This window comes from Saccostrea cucullata, unplaced genomic scaffold, assembly GCF_032062105.1.
Source record: "Saccostrea cucullata isolate Sc308-1 unplaced genomic scaffold, CSIRO_AGI_Scuc_v1 ctg251, whole genome shotgun sequence".
In the NCBI taxonomy this organism is placed as follows: Eukaryota; Metazoa; Mollusca; class Bivalvia; order Ostreida; family Ostreidae; genus Saccostrea; species Saccostrea cuccullata.
The window spans coordinates 452,595-469,683 of record NW_026935559.1 but is presented as its reverse complement, the minus strand read 5'-3'; the positions used below and the strand labels follow the sequence as shown (position 1 = coordinate 469,683).

Below are 17,089 nucleotides of genomic sequence, written 5' to 3'. Positions count from 1 at the left end.
AACGGTTAGATGCCATATCTATAGAAACATAGTACTTTAGAAAAATTTCCATAAAATGTAGGACTTTTTTACAAAACAATAGGAAAAGAAATCTCCATAGCAACGGAATTTATACCCTAGCAACCGACTTGACTAGGATCGGCAAAACATGAAACATACACCCAGGAAATTTAAGCCTGTCAAGTGGAATATTTGGGTCATGGCATCCTGATCAACTGTCAACCCTGTTGTACTTACCCCCATCATATGAGTAATAATAAGTACCATTGCTCTACAAATTCTAATAGTTATACAATATAGTCAGAATGTGGACCAAATACGCAAAAACTTGACCATATATGACATAACAAAAGCCGAAATTATATGTCAAAATGACGCAATGTTCAACCCAAACAGACGCCAATGCTCTGTCTTCTGGCTAATTTACATTGCTGTACCATGTTTATTATTCAAGTTATAAACCTAAAAACAACTAGAGCTGTCCAAATGGTACAAAATACCCCCCCCCCCCCAGCTGGGTTTTTCAGAGGGGCTAAATCATGAATATTTTATGGATCTAAGAGAAGAGAGAAAAGCTAAAAAAATTTAGTGCAAATGTAATTGCTCATTAATTTTTTTTATACATGTAATTGAATCGAAGGTACAGCCTAAAAAAATAGACTGAATGTATGGATCACACATGAATTATGAATTTTTTTTGTCAGTGACCTTGAACTTGCATAAATGACCTTGGTTTAAAGTCATGTCAAGTTCTCAGGTCAAAGCAATGTTTGTGTAAAGTGGGAACCTTCCAAGTTTATCCTTAAGAAAGATATGGACCAGACATGAATTATAATTTTTTTACTGTCTGTGCACTTGAACTAGGACAATTGACCTTGGGTCAAAGTCATTACACCCTTATGTCATAAGTGATCTTTGTGTTAACAAGAAAGTATCCAAGTTTATCAATATGAATGATATGGACCAGGCACAAATTATGAAGTTTTTCCTTTCAGTGACATTAAACTGACACAAAGAACCTTGGGTCAAGGTCATGACACATCCTCAAGACAAGTTCCTGTTTTACACCCTTAGGTCACGAGGAATCTTTTTGTAAAATGGGAACTTACCAAGTTAATCCATAAGAAAAATATGGAACGGACACAAATAATGAAATTTTTCTTCCAGTGACCTTGAACTTCTCCAAATGACCTTGAGTCAAGGTCATGACACACTCTTAGGTCATGAGCAATCTTTGTACGGAGTAGTAGATTCTAATGTTTCTCCATAAGAAAGATATGGACTGTACATGTTTGCACAGCTAGACAGATGGACCGATGGATAGACAGACAGACAGACAGACAGACAAGCTGATTCCTATATTCACCCCCCCCCCCCAAACTTCGTTTACAGGGGGTATAATGAGAAGTCAAACACAAGACGACCTTATACATCTTCAAATGAAAATAAACCTTAACAACAGCAATGCGTGTGTAAATGTATTTTAAAGCAACTTTATATTTCAAGTTTTATCTTAATTTACTATCAAAGACCAATCAACTGGTCAAATATCAATGCTCACTGAAAGTATCACAGATATGAAGGTAAAACAAGAGTTTTCCATTGAAAATGTATGTCTCAGGAATGACATATCAAATTGTGACAGACTGATGGTCAGCTAGTCAGACTGACAGACAACGGAGAAGTGATCCCTAAGAGTCCCCTTGCTATGCAGGCTACACAACTAGGCACCATTTCAGCATATCTTGTACCTGATACTGAGACTGAATTTTTTCTGAAGTGTACAGTCAAATATTCTACAGAAATATTTTGCTAGAAATAATAATTTATCGTATAAGTGGAAATTTTAGCGAGATGCAAATTTAGCGATTTCTGCCAAAGTCCTGTATTTTATTTTTAGCCAGAAGTAATTTTAGCGATTTTAAAATGTTAACTAAAGAAGCTATTACAAATAATAAGACATTAATTTTTAAAAATATTCAATTTTAGCGATGTCAGCACCCTCTCAAATAATGCCAAAATTTAATCCTCTCTAAAAATTCTACTTATACAGTATGTTCTTCAATGTACATTTATGCACAGTAAACAAGAAGTATGACACATTTGATTTTAGATATTATCTATTTTAACCAACTAGAGCTAGAACAGTATAATCCAAGTGTTGTCCACAGACAGATGGACAAACAAACAGGGTGATTCCTATATCCCCCTTTCAAAAACTTTGATATCAAAATCTTAAACTTAGTAAGAAAATGTTTTTTAGTTCACTGCTTTAAGAGCCCTATCAGAAATCTGATTCATATTGTTCATGTTCCCTTCAGCTGTCAAGTCATTTTCTTCACAGTCAGTGTTAGACCTCTGCCTTTTCACCAATGGCATCAAGATACATAATCAAGGTCTTCCTTCTATGTAATGGACTATCTTCATGCTCCTGAGAATCCTGGCATTCAGATGACTTTCACAAGGTGTTTGGAAAAGTTGTCGTCTGAAATTGATTCCACCTACAAAAGAAAGATGCAAAATCAATCCAACTAACAACTTCATTTAAAACAATTTCATTTTGACACAAATGTTACTTATGCTGAGACAGTGTTTCACAGCCCTGAGCCAAAGTCGCACCTTCAATGTCAAGGTCAAGGTAAAATTTGATGGAGTTTTCAGGTCTGTTTTTCTATATGCCTCATGGAACAACTTCATACTTGGCATTCAATGCTCCTAATGATAAGGTGGTGTGACATGACCCTAACTCAATGTCAAACTTCAATGTTAAGGTCACAGTAGACTTCAATGAAATTGTCTTATCTGAAATGCATTTCATACCTGCTTCAAAAGCACAGCTTACATGACACAAATGTGCCTCGTGATATCAGTCTTTAACAATCTTTGACAGAAGACCAGGTGAGCAATATGGGCCCATTTTAGGCTTCTTGTCTGGGTTTAAAATATGAAGTTCATAGGTCAAATGGATTTAAGTTATTAAGTCACAATCCTTTCAAGTTTGAAGTTTCATAGCATTTAAGTTATCTCTCGACAAAGAAATGGATGAACAAAGTGATTACTGGTACTCTTTGAGGCTGGGCTTCTATGAACAAGCTGATGCTCAAAGTAGTTCTAAACAAATCAGTACATGTAAAAAATTCAGTACACACCTCTATTTGTTCCATATGCTTTGAATCTGGTTGTACTTCATGGTAATTTGGTAGTTCACATTGCAACTTATCATCATCATGATTCTCCTGAAAGTATTTCATATCTGTTTACAAATTTACACGACCCTACTGCATATATTTCCTGATTCTTTATAATAAACAAGCTGATGCTAAAAGTAATTTAAAGCAAAATAAGTTTGGGAAACAGTATGCCCCCAGCGTCAACAAATATAGAAAAGCTAGTTTTAGCAAAAAGATCAAGATCTAAAGGTTACTGATGTTGGTGTAATCTAAAAGAACTTAATTAGTGGATTAAGTATACCAAATATGATCTCACAGTTCAAAAGTCATGGTAAAGGTTAAAGCTGACCAACAGATAGACAGAAAGGACAAACAAAAATATGTTCATGCTCTTTGGGCATAATAATTCAGTACATGTAAAAATTTCAATACAAACCTTTATTTGTTCCACATTAATTGGATCTGCTTGTACTTCAAGGTTATTTGTTAGTTCACATTGCAACTGATTATCATGATTCTCCTGAAAATATTTTAGACCTGTTTACAAACTTACTATAAACCTTTAATTAATATTTTGTTTCATTAAAAAATATAAAATTTTCAAGGGCAATAATGGAATGATAAGTCTTGTTTATGGATGTGTGTTATTTTACATGCACATAAAACAATTTGTAATTGTGATTTAAAAAGCAGCGCTTCAGTATGTTTTCTATTAAAGGGAATTAGATAGGTATGAGAGTAGATATTATTCTTAAATATACCTCATATCTAAATTAATTGTGAGATATAAAATAATAAATCTTTCTATTTATCATCCCACATTTTCTTCACATCATGATTTGACATATTATTCATTACTGAAAAAGTAAGTAACGCTTCATACTTCAAAATATGTTTTATTTGAATTTAATGCTATACTTGATGCTGAAAATCAATGTCTGGATTTAAAAAAAAGTGACATTTGGAACAGAGGGATATTGTCCCTTAAATGCCGTTGTTAAAATTTATCAATGGCACAATGCTTTTAGTACTTGACAATATCAAAGAAAAGAAAATAATCACTCATCATTTCGATACAGGACTTGTATATTTTTTTTAATTTGTAAACGCACGAAATGAAAACAAATCTCGACAGTCAGAGAAAGTGTTTCCATCGGATCATATATTTAAAAACAAACCATAAAAACTATATTGGTAAGTACTAGAGGCATTGTACTATTGATAAATTATGAGTTTGACAAGTAATTGCAAGTATCGAAAATACACCCGAGAATTCTGCCTCTACCAGCTGTCTACTTGGAATTCCCAATTCTCTTAAAGACGCCGGTTATAGCGTTTTCCTAGCACGTAAAATATAGAAATACTTTTAAAAAAAACAGGAAAACGTACTTTTCAGTCACCTACAAACTCTTGATGCTGTCATGTCCTCTGTAACCGCACAAGACCTGCTTTAAACATCGTTACATGGTGTATTTCTTCTCAGATTTCTGCTGCAACAGCAACTTTCTGTTCTTTATTAACAGGAGAGTTCCACAAAAGGGAGATAATCGTTCACGCGTTTTCATATTTGTGGTACATTCTAAATCAAATTATTTGCTATAGAGTACCCAACTACCATTTTTATGTTCCCCAAACGAAGTTGGGGAACATATTGTTTTTACTCTGTTTCTTATTATTATTATTATTTTTCTTCTTCTTCCTGGGTACTTTTTTGTCCGGGAGTGATCTTGTAAACTACACATCTGACTTAGGTAAAACCTTTTTAGGGTCAGTAGGCATGTTATGTAGATTTGCGGAACGAAGGTCATTTTGCGCGCACGTGCTTGCAAGAGCGTGCACGTGCAACACGTGAAATGACCGATTTAATTGATATAGGAGTAACTTTTTAAATTTTTGATGAAATGCTTTCAAACTTATAATATAAGAATATTTTAGTAGCACAGACAATATGACATGGTCAAAATAGCAAGATCTCACGCGCATGCACGTGCACTTCGCTCTGATTGGCTGAAACTAAAGTCTCAATATCTTTCTTGTTTTTTGACGAAATCCTTTGAAATTTTGAACATCGCCATGCATTAGGATAGCCTACAACATGATATATAGCAATTATCATGAAAACACGTGCACGCACGTGTGCTGCTTTCTGATTGGCTGAAAATTTAAATAGCTATAACTCCCTTGGTTGTCAACCAAATAGGATGGGATTTGGAACATAGATAGATATAATGGACTACTACAAGGAAGTATGGTCATCATGCACATGCATACACGCGGGTGTACGTGCGCTGCAATCTGATTGGCTAAAACTTTAAACAGCTATAACTCCCTTGGTTTTCAACCAAACGGGGTGGGATTTAGAACATAGATAGATGTAATGGACTTCTACAAGAAGGTATGGTCACCATGCACATGTATGCTTGTGCGTGCACGTGAAATGAGCAAAATCAAAAATACACTTGAATGAGCGTATTTTTTTAATACTTTTGGATTAAATACTTTAACATTCAGTATATTGAAATATGTAGATTGTGTAGACATGATGATATGGTCAGTACGCTCATGCATTCACATGCGCACGTGTGCAACGCTAAAATTTGAATGAACTTGGTACACTTCTGGGTAAACGTTGTAAAGTCTCAAGTGCATAGAGTTTGTCTTATTTAATGAAGCTTACAGGGAATATGGCACCAAAAGGGAGTTGGGGAGCGTTATAATATCTTGTTTACGGTCCCCGTTACAATTAGCACTAGTTTATTATTGGATTTATAACTTTAAAGCTCGTAGTTTCTATTGCATGTATGATTATGATAGAGTTTGGTTGCGTTTTCGTGTAAAATATTTATAAAAGTCATGTTGATTTTACAGCATTTGGTAGAAAAAAAGCAAAGTAGGCCCCAATGCTTTAAAATAAACATGGGAAAAAATAAATCTCCCATATATATTGAAATTAAGAAAAACATAGTTTGATTCTGTTATTAATATTGACAGGGTTATCAATAATCAAATTCACACTTTTCAAGCATTAAAATCACCGTTGCTATGGTAACAAGGAAGATGTGACCCAAATAATTCATGTTTGAAAGGACATTCATCTATACTTCCATGCAACCAAATATTAAAGCAAAATATTTTTTTTCACATTCCACTCACTTTATATACAATACTCAGTGGTTACTGACATGGCCTCTTAACAATTAAAATAATTTCCCGTTTGAAATTATCCTGCTGTGACACTTTCTCTTTAACAATACCTTGAAATGTTAATTCAGCTGATTATAATTTCACCTGACATTTCACATGAAGGCCACAGTGACAGTTGAATGTAAAGATGTGACTTTCTTAACAAGGCGACACAGATTTCTGTGTATTCCTACATCAGCATACTCATTTTTATTGTAGAATTGTAACTAGTTTCCGTTTCATCCTCAGATAGACATAGTTTTGAACAGGAAATGACAGTTTACAATACAGGAAAGAGTCCTCAATTCGGATACTGACCCTATTATTATCAGCGGATTGAAGTTGTGCATGTTTACATGGGTTGTATAAATTATCAGATAAATCCGATCATTATCTGTATGTCTGTTTGATTAGAGGTGCAGGAGATGGTCAGGTGTGTTAGCTTTACCGAGGATGAAGTGTTTTATAGATCGTCTTTGTCATTCCAATGTGGGATGTGATATAGGGACAGTAACCATTCTTAAGGAGTGCTAATTTGACTAAGATGACTTCGTGGTTTTTATCAGCTCAAATCGTGTAAATATATAAACAATGATAACATACAGTGATTGTTTCTACCAGAATTTGGAATAGAGTTATTTCAGGTGATTTAGTGACGTGATTCATTTTTAACTTTCGTATGAAGTGCAATTATTAATTTAAATCATTGTCAGTTAATATTAATTTTAAAATGATTCAATAGGAAGTTGTGCGTTTTAGCAGCTAAGCACATACTTACAGGAATGAGGAGGACAATATTTTTTTTTGGCCAGAAAATTCTAAGGAAATAAAATTTATTTCAGTTTTATAGATGTCCGTGTGAAAAAAAAAAATCCCTGAATTTGGAGTGATATTTTGTATTTTTCTGTGAGGATATAAACCAGGAAATGATTTTGAGTGCATGGTGCTCGTTGCTAAGATTTAAAGATTTACATTTGTTGAGAGTGTTTGATCGAGATCTTATTGTGGATGGAACTGTGAAACAAGATTTCATATTGCATAACTGATAACAATATCTTATCGTCTTGTCAGATTTTTTACGATAGGCCAAGAGAAACTTCCCAGTTGTGTATTTATTTCAACCATTTAAAATCGTAGTGAATTTGAATGGGAAGTATTTTCATTGTGTTCCTGTTGGTATTATAGCATGGGCTTTAAAATATTTTGACTAATCCAGTGGAATTGGATTTGTGTTCTAATGAAAGAGGGATGTTTCAAACATGAAGATTATGTTGTCCTTGCGATTTCTGACAAGGTGCTGTGCATATCAGCGTTTCTCGAGTCAGGAGTCCGAGGAAAGTGAAGAAACAGAAAGGTAGGTATAGGTGTGTAGGGGCTCCACCCTCACCGAGTTCATGTAATCTGGATTAATTCTAGCCTATAATGAGTCTTAATTGAAAGACATTCATTCATATGTAAACATGGGGGGGGGGGGAGGCACTTTAAGGGCGGGGTTTGGGTTTAATGGTTTATCCTTTCCAGAAATAGTCTTTCTAGAAAGCTGACACATGACTTAGTATACCCCTCCAAATCAAAGATAAATTAACCAGTTTTTCTGTTTACAATTTTGTGTAGAGGTGAAAGTTAAGGCTGTGACATTATAATTTTGTTCAGAACATTTAGATTCAGTAAATTAGAGAGATTTTTTAGAGATTTTCTTTGTTTGGAAGAAAGAGAAAGGAAAGGTAGTGGGTGATGATGGAGCTAAAATCTGATTTAGATTCATGATTCAAAGCTTGGTTACTTTATCTTATATGGTACTACCCTGGTATTAAATCAGTAAAATAAACTTTAATTGAGCAGATTCACTAGCTATATGCACATACATTGTAGTAATAACTCCAGCATTCAGTAAAGTGCTCCCATTCAGTCATATTTTAAAGTTTCAAGATAAGTTGCCAAAGTTTTCATACATGTATTGATCAGTGGTCAGAGTTCTGGGAGGATTTGACTCGAGGTCAACAGGGAATGTTTACTCCTCCAAGGCTCCTGATCCCACCTGGAATGGGGGACCATGTTTTATACCATGTTTACAGACTTGTATTGTTTGTAGGTTGTTTTTTTTTTATATAGATCAATTATTGTAATAATAAATGTAATAATTAATGTAATATTCCGCTTTTTCATACAAATCATTAAGAGTCAGGTCAGCCAGATCATTTTGAATGATTATTTATAAATGTAAGAACAGGCACTGATTATGTTTATTCTATAATTCAGTTTAAAATAATTTTACGACATCTTGATATATTCATCGCTATTCAGACAGGGAAGGTAAAGGTGAAAGTGAGTTAGAAAGTGCTGTAAAGTGAATCATTGTATGAGTGGGCAAGGTAAAAAAGGAAGATTTTACTCCTTGTTAATGTATTGAGGTAATACAGAGATATTCTCGTGTTTTAAGTCCTGTAATTCATTTTAGTCTTTTGGTATAAAACTCTTGACTAAATATGTGGCACCTTTAACTTTCCTTTACAGCCTGTATATTGTGATGTAAATACAACTTATATAGATATAAACTACATGTGTCAGTGAATCTCATATAGGAGCTGATGCATCACATGCTGCTTTATTTAATAAGGTTTTTTTATTTAAATATTATGTTATCAGAGACTCTGTGCTTTTACCAACAGCCTGAATTTAATGTTTAAATTGACTTTTCATTCATGTGTGTGTAAGAGTCTCCAAAAATCAAATTATTGACCAGCAGGGGCATAGGGCTGAGCTTCTGTTCCCCTCCCCTTACAATTCTGCATAAATTTCATGATGTTGGCATTTCTCTAATTGTGAACAGGGTTAATATGAGTCCTGCCAGGGGCAAAAATTCGAGGTTCTGTGTCTTTGAGGATGAATACAATTTTAGGAGGGAGGAATGTAGTGGTTTGAACTCTATGGACTGTGGATAATTGGCCTGGATAACGTAGTAGTTAGTCTTAGCACCTGACTAGTCATTGTTATAATGCAGGCCCCGGCCAGGCTCTGGGGCCATAAAACTTAGACGAGCTCACTTTTGATCTCAGTCTCACTTTTCCTTTATGAATCCCTTATGAAAAAGTGAGACTGAGATCAAAAGTGAGGTCGTCTCAGTTTTATGGCCCCTGAGCCTGGATTCCAGTCTCCCCCAGTCCAGTCATAAATGTTCTTCTTTCCTGCAGCTGCTGTTAGTGAATCGTATCAAGTTCTTAGAAGATAAATGTATATTGAGTTTCTACAAAAACAATAGGCTAACATTCAAATGAGTTTTTCAACTCGCAAAATGACACTGTAAAAAGTTTTGCAGCAAAGTATCAATTCAGATCATAGAGTTATTGTTCTTTGAATGTTACATTTTATGGCATAGTTATTGGTTAGGTTATCTCTCTTTGTCCTTAGTTTTCTTAACTAATGAGATCTATAATAATGTTGCTTTTTTTTCTATTTTCAGGTAAGAAAAACACAAATTGATTGTTCCTACATCATAGAGTAAGAGTTGACTGGAATTAAGCAGTCAGAACCAAAGCATAAAACAGGATCTAGGCAATGGACTAATTCTGGTTTGCTTTATCTAATTTATAGCTATGTAATTTGTATTGATAAAAAATGCAGTATGTACAGGAAGTATGGGTGGAAATCAAACCTGCAATTCTCGTACATTGTTTAAAACAATTGAAGAAAAGCAATAATTGTCTTATTACAATTATATCCTTATACTCGTGCTTTAAAGTTTATCATACATGTATTTGGAACAATATGGTTTCTTTGACTATATAGCTTTATCTGGGATCTCCTAGATTTATCTTGTGAAATTACTAAGTCTGGATAATTTACCAATTTGAATCTTCACTAATAAACTTTGCCATTACATAAAGACTAATATTTTAACACTATCAATGAATCAGTGCTTAAACATCATATTGTCAAAAATCCATCTGAATCGCTATGGGTTGATGGAAAGGAATGGGCAGTCAAGAAACATTGCCTAGCTGTGTAGATTGTCTTGCAGAATTTACCTCAGAATTATTTTTGATTTCCAGCCAAGAAAATTGAATTCCCCACGGAACCATTACGGACAAATAAAATCTTGTAACTTTATGTTGTACTCTCTCATAATATGAACCTGATAAAATTCATTGGAAAAAAGTATTCATGATTTTGAGTGATATGGAGGATGTGCAACTAATAGACAAAGTTTGAAAGGTTTAATTATTGAAGTTGCTTTTTTGCACTGAGATATAGATTTTATTGATATAGAGATGCATGTTTGAAAATGGATGACATTATACTCTTCCATTAATTTCTTATTATTAATCTGAAGTATGCTTTTTATCTCAAAGATTGGGAAAATTGTGCCAATTTGGCCAAATTAATTATTTAGTAATTTTGAAAGAAATATTGATTTTAAGGTTTAGAATTCAAAGGCCATTGTATTCTTTAAGTGTGTGCTATATATTTTATCAATAATTTATCATTTCGAGGAATTTAATGTGGACCAACTAATTAGTAAAATTAAGAGCAAAGAGAGCACTTTTATAAAGGGAAATCTACAGAATTTTTTTCCGTGTAAGCTTAAGAAATTAAGATCAATTATGCCCCCCTATGAAGTACTAGCTGTGTTAGTCATGTCCATCTCCTGTCCATCTCTGCAGTCCTGTCTGGCCTAGCTCAGTTTCATAGACATTATATTTTTATCAAACTTCATTTGCTAATTACATAAAAGTGAGAGCTGATCAACTTCATGAACTTTTTTCTCCTTAACCCCTCCTTTGACCCTGACCTAGCCTTTGAAATTTATGTTTAGCTCAGTTTCAAAGAACCTTTCTTGATATTTTTAATGTACAAACTGTGTCCAAATTTATGCACTAGATGATACATTTTTTTGGTGAGAATTTATCAATGTTGTCCAAAAATTTTTTACCTTCCCCTTTTAATTGCCTTTGATTTGACTATTTATTGTTTATAAAACTCACTGACAGCAACTCTTCAAGATATTTTCATCAAACTTAATGTACTAATTAATACAAATTTTCATGTTTCATTTGTTATAGAACCCTGGGTGGGGCATTAATGTCTTAGGGACATATTCTTGTAATTGAAGAAAAAAACAATTTCAGTTTTCTATTCTTCCACTGAAAGCAATATCTTCAAATTAATGTGCAAATTGAGAGAAGATATTGAAAAAAACTGAACTGACTGTTAATGATTATTCTACAGTAAAACTCGGTTATAACGAAGTTGCCGGGACCTGTGAAATTGCCGTAAAATCCCGGGTATTTGCCGCACTTTTTTTGTCAGAAAATTGTTCAAAAGTAGGGATGCGCTCAATACATAGGAACAAAATTCAACCCCCTTTTTTTCAGGTCACTTTCTCAGTGCCGAGGACCCTTTTCCTGATCCATTTGAATTGATTACCCTTTGTAACCAATTACGTCAAAGTTAATGTAACTTCAGAGAGTAACATACGTAAGCCTTACCTGTTGTCGAAATAAACATATACCCTAAGTGTTGAAAGAAAGAAAACCATTTCAAAAATAAAATTCTGATGAAAAACAATCTTTGTTTATGTTTTATTTCCATCGCGTATTCCGCCATTTTGAACTACCGTCGCTTATATCATCAAGGAAATGCAAGTCGCTTAAGACATAGATGTATTTACCTATAAATGATCGAGTCAACAGCTACAATCTTTTTGATGTTTTCTGAATTATTTTTAATTCTATAACTTACATTTTAATTTTTTTAAATTTTAGATATTTAATTCGAGTTACAAATCATTAGGGATTCTATTGCCGCGTCATTTCTATATTTAGCTTCAGTCTACGTTGTCACGTAGGACATGACCATTGTTTATAATTATAACAATTATCACCTCAACACCTGCGTTATTAAAACACTAGCCAGTGAATGCACATAAAAAGGTACTTGTAAAAACAGTCAATTACATTCAAGTAAATTATCAAAGGATACCAAGAACTGTTTAATTACTAAACGCCAAATTTTCGACATTAATATCGCTTGGGTATGACTCAGTTTGTTTACGTACATAATGACACGTGCTTGGTATATATGCATTCTACTAGTAAGCATAATTTCATAACACACTTGGCTTGAAATTAATTAAAAAGAAAATAATCAAGTATTATTACCTCTGGTTAGATTACTATTAAAAAGATTAAATTAAAATGTTCACACATGCACACTTGAATATGTAAAGTAAAAAAAACTGACGTTCTACTTTCGTTTGAGATTCGTAAATTTTTCATTATTTTATTTTAAGTTACTGTACTAGAAAATGTAAAGTCACATCCAATTTCTGCGTTTTAAGTTTGCGCTTTTTTACATAGGACCTGCATTTCTTTCAGGATTTTTTACCCCCAAAGTTGGGGGTGCGTCTTTTACAACATTGCGCTCAATACACGGGATTTTACGGTACTTTGCTATATCCGTAATTCGTTATATCCGTATAAGGAATTTGTTAACTTTATATAGCTGGGGATCCAAGATAACTTCGCTATATCCGTGAATTCGCAATATCCGTGTTCATACTAAACATGTTTTACTGTACAAAGAATTAGTCTTCAAGGATCACATTAATATTTAATCAAGCTTTTTTAATGAAGCCAAACCTGAATGAATTAGGATCCTGGTAATTAAAAAGTGAACTGAACTGAAAATGGAGGTTTGAACTGTATATTAAAAATGGACAACAAAAATACTGCAGCAATGAAGTGATGTCTCACTGAACTGTTTCACTTTTAATAGATTATTATAAACTTTATAATAACGCTGCCTAAACTGTACTATACTACCTTAATTTTCCTTAAAAAAATTCATTGAAGGTTCTCTCCTCCTCAACATTTTATTTCTGCATCAATCAATGAGATTTCATGGTTCAATCGTAAGAAAAGAAAAAGTGTGACTTTATTTCTTACTGAACATCTTACTCACAATACATTTGTCACATCTACTGACAGATTGTAATTTTGGTGTGTTCCCCGAATGGCTACTCGACAAAAACAACAAGTAATTATCACACTCAATTAAGGGGCCCTCTAAGGGGTACAGGTAGATTTACCTGTGTTTACCTGGATAAGCAATATTTAAAAATCAGATTTATTCATTCAATTTTATTTTAATTAAGAGGTTTTTTTCCAGAAATATACTGAACTAGTGCTAATTGTAACGGGGACCGTTACAGATGTTCCCCAAACGCTCCCCAACTCCCTTTTGTGCCTAATTCCTGTAAGACATTTTTAAAATATGATCAGTATCGACGTATTTCATCAAAGAATTATGAAAGCTACAATGATCTCAACTATATGTCATTTAATGCATTGTACGCGCAAGCACGTGCATGCACATGCAAGATGATCATGGCATGTTGTCTAAACCATTAACATATCTATATTTTGTAAGAATTTGTTTAAGATATACATGCTACTGTTTCTTAAGTATATTGGTCATTTTGCGTATTTTGCGCGCGCACGTGCATGCATGCATGTTCGTGCATTCAATTTTAATAGTACCATAATGTAGGAATCAATTATACCTAATCATACTCTAAATTTCATCCCGTTTTGTTGAAAACTAAGAAAGCTATAGGCATTCAAAGTTTCAGCCAATCAGATTGGAACACACATGCATGCGCATGCTTTCATGCTAATTCTTATATATCATGCTGTAGATCTTCATAATGTATAAGCATGTTGAAAATTTCAAAGGATTCTGTCGAAAAACTAGAAAGATGTTAAGACTTTAGTTTCAACCAATCAGAGAGAAGCGCATGTGCATGCGCGTGAAATCTTGCTATTTTGACCATGTCCTCTTGTCTATGCTTCTAATATATCCTTATATTATGAGTTTCAAAGCATTTCATAAAAAATTATAAAGTTACGTCTATATCAATTATATTGGGCATTTCTCGTGTTGCACGTGCGCGCTCTTGGAAGCACACGTGCATGCACATGCTTTCATGATAATTCTTATATATCAGGCTGTAGATCTCCCTAATGTATGACTAAAAAATTTCAGGATTCAAAAACAAGAAAGATATGGAGACTTTAGTTTCAGCCAATCAGAGCGAAGCGCACGTGCATGCGCGTGAGATCAACTGACCATGTCATCTTGTCTAACTACTTATATATCCTTATATTATGGGTTTCAAAACATTTCATCAAAAATAGAAAAGTTACGGCTGTATCCATTATATTAGTCATTTCACGTGTTGCACGTGCGCGCTCTTGCAAGCACGTGCGCGCAAAATGACCTTCATTCCGCAAATCTACATAACATGCCTAGTGACCCTAAAAAGGTTTCATCTTGATCAAATGTGTAGTTTACTAAAATAATAATAATAATAACTAGAAAGTCTGCTATTGCAAGCAATAGCATATCTCAAGACTTTCATTTTTATCATCACTAAAACAAAAGTCCATAAGCTAAGTTTGAACAACCATTGAATTATATCAGTCCTTTCCATTGGAAACGGATCGGTACATCCCACTCATTATTTTTAGAATCGGTGTAGTGCAGGAAAATTACAAGTTCCTCAATTTGAAGACTTGCATAAAAGAAATCTGGCAGATGTACTGAACTGAGCCTCATACTTGTTAACTGGCAGTATCTTTCCTATGATAAAAGCTTGGGAAATGTAATTTATGAAGAAGATCAGCCGAATTATTTTGTGTATTGTAACGCCAGTGAGAACTCTGAAATTTCCCTCTTTCACTTTCATTTTAGAGGTTCCACCGAAAAACGAATCTGACATGCCACCATCAATTCGAGCATTTCTGCATTGCAGAGAGCTGATGTGTGTTATGAGATAATAAATCATGTGTGAACTTTCTCAGTTTAGCGGAATCATGAACATTTTCGGCGAGATGAATGTTTTGTATACAGTGGTGATCAAGGCTTTGCGAACCATCAGGAGCGGATTTTATGAATGAATAAAAACTATGGAAATGACGTTTTTTAGCTCTAATTTAATGCGTCCGGCGTCCGTCCGTCTGTCCGTCTGTCTGTCTGTCTGTCCGTCTGTCCGTCTGTCTGTAAACAATTTTTCAAAATGCTACTCCTCCTACAGTTTTGGTCTAATTTCAATATAACTTGGCACACAAGTAGACTACACTAAGATACATAATTCTGTGTATCGGTTTTTGATTTCGATGAACAGTGTTGCCGTGGTTACTAAAAATAGAAATGTCTGTAAAATTGTTTCAAAATGCTACTCCTCCTACAGTTTTGGTCTGATTTCAGTATAACTTGGCACACAAGTAGACTACACTAAGAACATAAAGAGACTTTATCAACGATCATTATTCTATTTAGTTTCAAATCCCAGCTGCTTAAGTACTTTTCTCTTCCTTTGCTATAAGTTCAAACCAGTAGAGCTTCAGTCTCGACAGAGACTTCTGGTTTAATTTATACTTGCACTATCTAATGAAATGAATAATATACAAGTGATAGATATACAAGAAAACGCGAAATGATAATAAATGCAGCTGACAATCGTTATTTTTTTTTTATATAGATAAAATAAAATATTTATAAATTCAAGAGACAAAACAGAAGGAGAATGAATGATGGCAAAATATCACATGACGGGAACTGAATTTTATGAATGAAGATTTTAAAAAGTTACTTGTAAGTTGTATATGTTATATCTGTGTATTCTACTTGGCTGTGTGCTTCATAAAAAAAAAGGGGGGGGGGCGTCTTGAACATAGTAAATAGCCATAACGTTTGAACGGTAAGTACTAGGGCTTTCGTATTTCAAATATGTAATCCTTGTGAAAAGAACTTTTATTGGATACGACGAACTTTGACCCTTTGACCTAGACCTTGGAGAACACATGTGTACATCTGAATCTTTTTTTCTGTTTCGTTTCTATTTCATTACAATTATTTTGAAAGTAGAAATCACTTTGACACATTGCAAGGAATAAACATTGAAAGTTTCAAAACGATTGCCTGAGTAGTTATTGAGAAAATCGAAATTAAAGAATTTTAACTTTCACCTGGTTTCCATGGCAATAATCGATTATATGAAAATTTTAAATACGAGTTGCAGAACTACATACTAATCATTAAAATAAGAAAAGTTTCATGACGAACGTTTAAGGGACCAGAGAGAACACTCTCGGACAAAATTTGTCGCTTTTTACAGGTTTCCATGGCAACGGTAGACATATTGGAACTGAACGACCTCACTGCACAACTACAACCAGTGATCGTCCTTGAAGGAAAGTTTCAGGAAGATTGTCCCAGCCATCTCCGAGAAACAGCCTGGATAAAAAAAACATGCGTACAATATCAATATGTCGTCCCCGACTTCGTTCGGGGCGACATAATAATAAGAAACAGAGTAAAAACAATATGTTCCCCAACTTCGTTTGGGGAACATAATAAATAAATAAATATAAATAGATAAAATTAAGATTTCAGAAAAATAATAATAAAGCCTTTATTTATCCAGGATGACATACTTTAGCAACAATGCTAGTTTTCAATATGGTCCTGCATTAAAACATACATACAGACAGGTATTAGTAAAACACAGTTTAAAAGAAATAGAAAACATATAAGAATTTTAAAAAAAAGAAAAGAAATCTAAGATAAAAGAATATGAAACAAAATTAAGACACATGATGGTATTCTCTTAAATAGTTTCTTTTGAAACATAAAACACTTGTCGCACTTCTTATATTTTCACTCAGTGTGTTCCA

At 33.7% G+C, this 17,089-nt stretch overlaps 1 long non-coding RNA gene across 1 annotated transcript; it reads right to left on the bottom strand.

Moving 5' to 3' along the window:
- Positions 1-2,033: 2,033 nt before the first annotated feature.
- On the bottom strand, positions 2,034-3,686 carry LOC134243221 (uncharacterized). The gene is made up of 3 exons (XR_009986996.1): positions 3,607-3,686; positions 3,150-3,236; positions 2,034-2,501 (listed from the first exon to the last, which is right to left on the bottom strand). It is a non-coding gene; the product is annotated as an uncharacterized LOC134243221 (long non-coding RNA).
- Positions 3,687-17,089: the final 13,403 nt, after the last annotated feature.